Here is a 9,568-nt window from a genome sequence, read left to right as displayed (position 1 = left end):
CAAGGCTACAGTGAGCTGAGATTGCGCCACTGCACTCCAGCCTGGGTGACAGAGCAAGACTCTGTCTCAAATAAATAAGTAGATAATCAATCCATGAAGCTACTATATAAAAATGCCAAGGTGAAAATGGAAAGAGAACTATGCATATTATAGGGTTGTGACCCCATAAGATATGCGTACATGTGTACAAATACATAAAAGGAAAAACATTTTAAAGACAAATAGTTAAAACAATATTAGGGGAAACTTATTTGAAGGACAACTTCCCTTTCTCCCCATAGACATCTATTTTAAATTTCCATTAAATTCTTAAAATTGTTTGCATAGCAAGTAATAATTTAAACAAATATTTGATTACTTCTGCATTACGTTTTTTGTTTTTTGGGTTTTTTTTTGTTTGTTTGTTTGTTTTTTGGCCAGCATTACCTTTTAGAAGCTGGTTTCCTTCCCCCAGAACACACTCATGTGTAAACTGGGGATGGTTTGGTTCATCTGATTTTTATTTGAAGTTGCCATAGCCTGTTCACTCTGAAGGTTACATACATGGGAGAAACTTCATAATAAAATGACAGTCAGCCTACTGCTTCATTTTCTTAGCCAAGAAAGGATCTAAACCCTTCACATATCAGGAAGGGGCATGCCAGCCCAGGTACTTAAAACAACATTAGCATTCACCAAAAAATACTGGTGCACCGCACCCCCACTCTCGCAGTGCTGTGAGCTTAGGCTTCCTTTGGGATATAGCTAGTGTTCTGTTTCCTATTCAGACCTTCACATCCAGCGACCCTGCACCCCAGTTCTGCGCCTGGAATGGGACTCCCAATTGCCATGTGCCCAGCTGAGTTCCAGTTAGAGTCAAGCTCCCTAGACCCCATCCCTGTCTTCTGGTGTCCACGATTCTAACAAGCAGGCACATGGCCATAGGCGGCCTTCAAGACAGCACTCCTCCTCAACAGTGTTCCTAAGTTATTGTCCCCCTAACTCACCCCACAATATGACTGTTGGTAACACCTTTAAGGAAACCTAAAGAACTTTTACCAATGACCTCAATATTGCAGATCAAGGCCAGGGCATACCTCCCTCTCCCCGACCTCCCTGGAGAAAACGGTGCCTAGAAATACACGTGCAGGGGCCCCAGGCTGTGCACATCCCCCGCAGGCCCGATGCCACCTGTTTGGTGTTCCCAAAAGCTTTTTCCAGATGGAGCCACAAAGGCCTTTCTAGTCCCTTAAATCCTAAACCTTAAACATTAACTTTAATTCATCTGGTTTATACATCGTATCAATTTTACGAGAGTTGTTGAACATTTTGTTATATGAAAAAAGCCACCTCGTGTTGGCCTAATAGACCATCCAGACTAATACTGGCCCTCTGATACCTGTCCCAGCTCTACTCAGCCTAAGATTGGTCCTTCCCCAAACTCCCACCCACACTGGTTCTGCCTCTGCACATGTCTGCTTACTGTGGGTCACTCTCTGAGCAGCAGCCTTAAGTCTCTGATTTGTCTCTAATTAGCCTTGCTGTCTCCCCTTTACTAAACTGAAAGCTCCTTTTGGGAGGGCCTGGGTCAAGGACCAGAGAAACAGGCACTGGATAGGGGCACATAGCAGGTACTCACCAGGGACTTGTGGAATGAAACTGGAACAGAGACATTACCAAACACTCCGAAAGCCCTGAATAGTCTAATAGGAATGTCATCCCTGAACTCACATGGAACACCCAATTCAAGTAATTTGCAGTGTCTTCCAATTACTGGCTTCTGAAATGTGGCTGGTAGGCATAGTCCCCTCTGCCAGATCTTCTATGCATATCTGAAATATAGTACAAGTCCTCTAACCACAGAGGAATGTTGAAAGTTGAAAATATTATATAGCACATGTTGGCTCTGCCTCTGCCCTCCAGTTACCCACAGCTTCTGGGCACCTACTGCCAGTTGAGCCCACATAATCCCAGAGGCACACACTTCCTGAAGGCCACTCTCATGTCTCCCCAGCTCATCCCAGTGTCTCCAGGTCTCCTGCTGCTTTAATAGCCAATGACCCCTTGCGTCTCCTTTCGGGCCTCTTCCTCCAACCATGGCCATGTTTTCTTGCTTACATATTTCTGAGCAAAAGAGGTAAGAACTCGTCCCAGCCTCCCTCCACATTCCAACAAATGACCATATAGAACTGAGGAGACCCTTAAGTTGATTTTCCCCTAATTAAAGTGGGACAGACTAAGATGTCCTAAATTCAAGTTGTTCAAGATTCTGGGGGAAACTGCCCCATGTGCATTACACTAGAGGCTCATCCCTCAGCTCTGAACCCCTTCCTGGGTGCAGAAGTGGGGATGGAGACCCAGGGAAGCGTGGGGCCTCCCAGTCACTCAGGTGACTCTGGCTCCACCCTTGTCATGTGCCTTGAAGGGCCCCCCACAATGCGGGCACTCACAGCAGCCCACTCCCATCTTTGCAAATATCTGGGAAGCACGTATTTCTAAACAAAGGAAATCCGGAGAGTCAGGCTTGAATATCTCCAGACGGACACTCATTCCTTGGAAACCTCCTCTCTGCACCTCAGCCTGAAAGGACAACTTTTCCCCTCAAGAACTTAGCATTCCTGAAAAGAAGTTTTCTTCAGAAACTTGAAAGCTATTTCAGTTGCAGAAAAATATGTCCGAAGTTTTCTGCATGTGAATACACAAACATGAAGGTACACACTCATTTGAAAAACTGGGAGGAAAGGCAGCCCAAAGAAAATCTGCATATTGTTAAAAATGTAAATCAAGGCCATCATGATGGCTCATGACTGTAATTCCAGCACTTTGGAAGGCTAAGGTGGAAGGATTGCTTGAGGCCAGAAGTTCAAGGTCAGCCTAGGCAACATAGCAAGACACCATCCCTACAAAAAAAAGACGAAACTTCACCAGGCATGGTGGCATGCGCTAGTAGTCCCAGCTATGTGGGAGGATCGCTTGTGCCCAGGAATTCATGGCTACAGTGAGCTATGATTGTGCCATTGCACTCAAGCCTGGGTGACAGAGCAAGACCTTGTCTATTAAAAAAAAAATGTAATTCCAATTTCTTCAGGTCTACTTAATATTCAAATTCAGTCTACTTAATATTCGGTGGCATGTATCTTTCAACAAGTTTGTCGCATTCTTCTAAATTGCCAAATTTACTGACATAAATTTGTTTATAATATCCCTTATTATCCCCTTAATAGTGATATCACCTCTCTCATACCTGATACTAATTATGTTTTAAGTTTGGCAAGAGGTTTATCATTTTTCTTGACCTCTCACAACCAGCTTTTGATTTTTTCTATTTATTGGTTCTATGTATTTTTTTCCCACAAATTTTCACTGTGATCTTTGTAATTTCCATTCTTCTCACATTTTTGGGTTTTATTTGCTCTTTTTATTCTGCTTTTTTAAGGTGAAAGCTGAAGTCATGATTGGAGATCTTTTCTAATACAGGCATCTTTCATGCTGTAAATTTTCCCCTAAGTACAGCTTTAGCTGCAAAGCAAATCCTATATTATCATTTTCTGTTTTAAGTACTTTCTAATATATTTTTTCTTTGACCTATGTATTATTTAAAAGTGTATTATATAGTTTCCAAATATATATATATTTTTGAAGATTTTCCAGATCTCTTTATGGATTTTTAACTTAATTCCATTGTGGTCAGAGAACATACTTTGTAGGACTTGAATCCACCTAAATATATTGAGACTTGTTTTATGGCCCAGAATGTGTTCTGTCTTCATAAATTTTCTACATGAACTTGATAAAAATGTGCATTCAGTTGTTGTTGGGTGGAATGACCTATAAAGTATCAATTTGGTCAAGTTGGTTTATACTGTTGTCCAAGTCTTCTATATTCTTACTGGTTTTCTATTTGTTTGGATTCTTCTATTCCTCCTTGAAGTTCTATCAGTTTTTGCCTCATATATTTCAAAGTGCTGTTATTAGATACATAAATGTTTAGGAATGTTGTCTTCTTGATGAATTGACTCCATTACTATGAAATGACTATCTCTGGTAATATTCATTATTCTCAAATCTATGTTTGACAATATTAGTCCTAAAGTTGGTATATTTTTTTCATCCTTTTAAACCCATTCATATCTTTATATTTAAAATATTTATATCAGTCTTTAAATATGCAGATTAAATATTTGTGGTTAAAATGGGTTTCTTGTGGGCAGTATGTAGTTAGTTGAGTTTTCTGTTTTTATGCAATGTGACAATATCTGTCTTTTTATTTGGGAGCTTACACCATTTCTACTTAATGTGATTATTGATATGATTGAGTTTAAAGCTACTGTCATGATATTTTCTATTCATCCCATCTGTTTTTTCTGTCTTCTTTTGGATTATTTATGTTATCTCCTTTGATGGCTTTTTTGCTAGACTCCATGGTAGTTAGAGTTTATAGTATGTATGAAATAAAAAGAAATATGTACATATTAGTCTCTGACCCTGGTTTCTGATGTGGGAACTCCTAAAACCCTTGTAATGTCTTAAGCAACAGGAGTGCTAAGAGCATCTTTTGTTCTAATATTTGGTCTTTGACCCAGGTTCCTGACACAGAGATCCTAAATCCCTTGGAATTTCCTGGGCAATAGGGGCATCTTTTGTTCTAATGAGGTGACCCTTGGTGGGCTCCTGGATGGGGAGTTGGTCACCAGAAAGACCACACCAAGATTGGAAACCTGGAACTTTCAGCCCCATCCCCCATCCTCAGGGAGGGGAGAAGAGTTGAAGATTGAGTGAATAATTAATCATGCCTATGTGATGAAGCCTCCATATAAAGTACAGGCTTTGGAGAGTTCTGGAATAGTGAACATATCCACTTGCTGGAAGAGTGGCACACCCCAGCCCCACAGAGACAGAAACTCCTTCACTTGTGACCCTTCCAGACCTCGCCTTATGTATCTCTTCATCTGGCTGTTCTTCTGTATCTGTTGCAATGCCCTTCGTATACATTTGTAAATGTATTTTCCTGAGTTCTGTGAGTCATCCTAGCAAATGATAAAACCTGAGGAGGGGATCATGGGAATATCACTTCTGTCTGTAGCCAAGCCAGACAGAAGTTGTGAGTAACCTGGGACCTACTACTTGTGATGGGCATCTGAAGTCAGAGGCAGCATTGTGGGATTGAGACCTCTAACTTCAGGCAGACACTGTCATAATTTAATTGAATTATAAGACAGCCAGTTGGTGTCCAAGGGGAATTGGAGAAATGCCTGGTGTGGCATGTGATTAAAATGGGTTTCTTGTGGGCAGAAACCCATACACACACACATCTGGCGTTAGAAGTGTTATGACTATACAGAAGGAAACATTTGTTTTTACTATGCAGTATGCTTCTTCACTTTCAAGGGTTGATATACTACTTCACATATAGTAAAAGAACCCTACAACAGCATACTTATATTTCTTCCCTCCCTCCCTCCTGTCCTTTGTGCTATTGACATGCATTTCACGTCTACGGATGTTATAAAACACACTATACTTAATTTTTGCTTTAAAAGTCTACTGCCTTTCAAAGAAATCTAAATAAGAAAGAAAAAGTCTATACATTTACCCATGTAGTTACTGTTTCTGCCACTCTTTATTCCTTTCTGTAGATCCAGGATTACTCTGGTATCATTTACATCCTGCTTGAAGAATTTCCTTTTAACATTTCTTACAGTGCAGGTATGTTGATGAATTTTTTCATCTTTTTGAGGTCTGATAATATCTTTATTTTACAAGTGTTTTTGAAGAATATTGTTACTGGGTAAAGAGCTGTAGGTTGTAGGTCCGCATTTTTTTTTTTCATTACTTTAAAGATGTTGCTCCACTGTCTTCTCATTTACGTTGTTTTCAATGAGCATTCTGTTATTCTTATCTTTATCTTTTTTCCCTGGTTGCCCAGTTGATTTTCCCCTTATCAGGAGTGTTAAGCAATATTATTATAATGAGCATTGGCTTAGTTTTGTGTTTGTTGTTCTTTGTTCATTGGGTTTCAGTGGATTTATAGTTTTTATCAAATTTGGAAATTTTTTAGTTATAATGTCTTTTATTTTTTATGTTCCTCCCTCTCTCCTCTCCTTTGGGATACCAAAAGCATGTATAATTGATCACTTGACGTTGTCTCAAGTTCACTGGTGCTCTGTTAATTTTTCCTGTTTCTTTTTTTTTTTTTTTTTTTTTTTTGAGAAACAGGGTCTCACCATGCTGCCCAGGCTGGAGTGTAGTGGTTATTCACAGGTATGGTGCCACTACTCATTAGCATAGGAGTCTTGACCTTCTTCATTTCCAACCTGGGCCACTTCACCCCTTCTTAGGCAAACTAATGGTCCCCCACTTCTGGGAGGTTACCATATCAATGCCAGTCTTAGTGCAAACACCGAGTCGGCATAGTGTAGCCCAGAACTCCTGGGCTCAAGTGATCCTCCCACCTCAGCCTCCCTAGTAGCTGGGACTACCAATACTGTGCTCGCGCTCTGTTTCATTTTAAATTGTTTCTATTACTGTGCCTCAGAAGTTCATTAATCTGTTCTGCTGCAATTTACAATTTGCCATTATTTCCATCTAGTTTTTTTTTTATTTCAGACATTATAGTTTTTACTTCTATAAGTTCAACTTAGGTCTTCCATTTCTCTACTTATTATGCTCAATCTTTCCTCCAGCCTTTTGAACATATGAGATATAGTTACAGTAATTGTTTTAACCTTTGTCTTCTAATTATTATCTCAGTCATTTCTTGGTTAGTTTCAATTGTCTGACCTTTCTCCTCATTTGGGTTGTATTTTTGTTTCTTTACATGCCTTGGAATTTTGAATGGATGCCAGACATTGTGAATTTTCTCTTGTTGAGTGCTGAATATTTTTACATTTCTATAAGTATCCTTAAGGATTTTTCTTTTTTCTTTTGAATACCATTATTTGGAAACCCTGATTCTTCCAGATCTTGCTTTTATACGTAAGAGCAGCATTTAGTCTGGGGTTCATTTTCCCCATTAGCAAGGAAAGACCCTTCTCAGTCTACCCAATACTTTGCATGTTTTGAGGACTTCCAGGCTGGTATTGGGATTGAGCACTTTGCTCATCTCTGTGTGATCTCGGGCCACGGTTCCCTCTTGTCCTTTCAGGTGCCCTGGGTAGTAGTTTCTCATGTGCATGCACTGAGCAGTACTTAGTAGAACACTTGAGGATGACCCTCTGTGGATATCTAGAGTTCTGTCTGTATAACTGTCTCCTCTTCCATTCTCCATTCTGCAAAGTCCAGCCATCTTAGCTTCCCCAGACTCCTAACTCCACCTACTTCACTCAGGAAGACTTGTGGTCAGTTCCTGAGCTCCCCCTTCCTAATCTGCAGCCTGAAATTTCTCTCCAGACAGTAAAGTATGGAAACTGTAGGACTCCTCTTGCTTTTTTTGTCTTTCAGGGATTACTTTCCTTTGTTGCCTCATACCCAAAGTCTTGAGAGCCATTGTTTCATACACTTTGTCTGTTTCTTTGTGTGTGGTGGTGGTGGTGGTGTTTCAGGTAAGAGGATCAATCAGTTCAGTCCCTGTTATTTCATATTGAGCAGAAGTGGAAGTCAGGACTATTGATATCATTTTAATATCTGTGATAGTGGTAGCCATACCAGAGTGAAAAATATAGAGGAGAAATAAAACAAGATTTTATTTGCTCCTTAATCAGATGATAAAATTGATTTGTAAGGGTATAAAGAGCCAGGAGCAAAATACATGTAAATATTAATACCTTAGAAAGTCAAAGAAATAGAAACTTTAACTGAAAGAGTAGCAGAGTTTGTTGTAATATTGGTGAGGTAATAGACAGTTACCAAAATTCAGGCAATGTGTAACCTAATACTGACTATAGAAGTGGGGCTTACAGTGCCTATTTGGAGGTCAGAGACCTGAGCCTGCTGCAGTGCTTCGGCAAGAGTCAGGCTTTGTGCCCTGGCCAGGATCTTCCTGGTTAATAAATTCAGAACATTTTTGTCAAAAGTCCCAAGTCACTCAAGTTGAGACGACACAGTTGTTTTCTTATTGAATAAGTCCCTTTCTAATCCTAAGAGATTTACATTTAAGTATAGAAATGATAAATCTATCTAAAAGTAACATGTTAAATTTTAAGAATACATACAAATTTAATATTTGAACCCATATCATGTTTAAGAGATTTTTCAAATTAGACAAACAAATTAGACTTGTGGTTCTAATCTAGGATTTCTATTACTTTTAGTCTTATACTTTTAAATTAAAAATTACAGGCTGGGAGTGGTGGCTTACACCTGTAATCCCAGCACTTTGGGAGGCCAAGGCAGGTGGATCACGAGGCCAGGAGCCTGGCGAAGATGGTGAAATCCCGTCTCTACTAAAAATACAAAAACAATTAGCTGGGAGTGGTGGCATGAGCCTGTAGTCCCAGCTACTCTGGAGGCTGAGGCAGAGAATTGCTTAAACCTGGAGGGGCAGAGCTTGCAGTGAGCCAAGATCGTGCCACTGTACTCCAGCCTGGGCGACAGAGCGAGACTTTGTCTCAAAAAAAAAAAAAAAAAAAAAATTACAATAGCCTTTAGGTTTACAAAGAATACTGAAAGCTGGCCAAGTGTGGTGTCTCACACCTTTAATCCCAGCATTTTGGGAGTCCGAGGCAAGAAGATTGCTTGAGCCCAGCAGTTCAAGACCAACTTGGGCAACATCACAAGACCACGTCTCTAAAAAAAACATTTTTTTAAAAAGTTAGCTGAGCGTGGTCCCAGCTACTCAGGAGGCTGAGGTGGGAAGACCACTTGAGCCCAGGGGGTTGAGGCTGCAATGAAATGTGATTGCACCACTATACTCCAGCCTGGGTGACAGGGCAAGACTCTGTCTCAAAACAAAAAAAAGAACAACAAAAGAATACTGAAAGTTTCTCTCTCTCTCTCTCTACACACACACACACACACACACACACACACACACACACATACATATACATATATATACACACAAATATATGTTTCATATATTTTTGAAAATTATGAAATAGTTTAGAAGATAATGTTGATTAATTACACAGTTGGAACTCTTAAAAAATAAAAATTAGGATACATGGAATTTCAAAGGCAGTTTGTACGTTTTAGGGGCCCCTTTAACATGATTCTAAATATTCGCTAGATTAAAAAATAGAATGAAATCTGCGGGTTAAACTTAAAAGCTTAAGCCATATGCAGTGGTGTGCACCTGTAGTCCAGCTCCCTGCCCCTCCAGCTACTTGGGAGGCTGAGGTGGGAGGATCACCTGAGCACAGGAGTTGGAGGCCAGCATGGGCAACATAGTGAGACCCCCATCTCTAAAAATATATATTAATAAATAATTTTTAAAGGATGTGTAACTTTTGAAAAGCTTAAGGGAAAATTAGTTTTCAATTTAAAACATTCACATAAAATTTAAAACGAAAGTAGAACCTGAATAGTCTTTTATATGTCAGTGCTCCCCTGCTTTCCTCAGAATACCAAAAACTGCTCACTGACAGAAAGAGTCCCAGGCCTCTAGGCACAATGTGAAACCGATTGCTCTAAGCTGTGGTCAGTCACCGAA

The sequence above is a fragment of the Macaca mulatta genome, chromosome 13, assembly GCF_049350105.2.
Source record: "Macaca mulatta isolate MMU2019108-1 chromosome 13, T2T-MMU8v2.0, whole genome shotgun sequence".
NCBI lineage: Eukaryota > Metazoa > Chordata > Mammalia > Primates > Cercopithecidae > Macaca > Macaca mulatta.
This window is presented reverse-complemented; position numbering follows the sequence as displayed.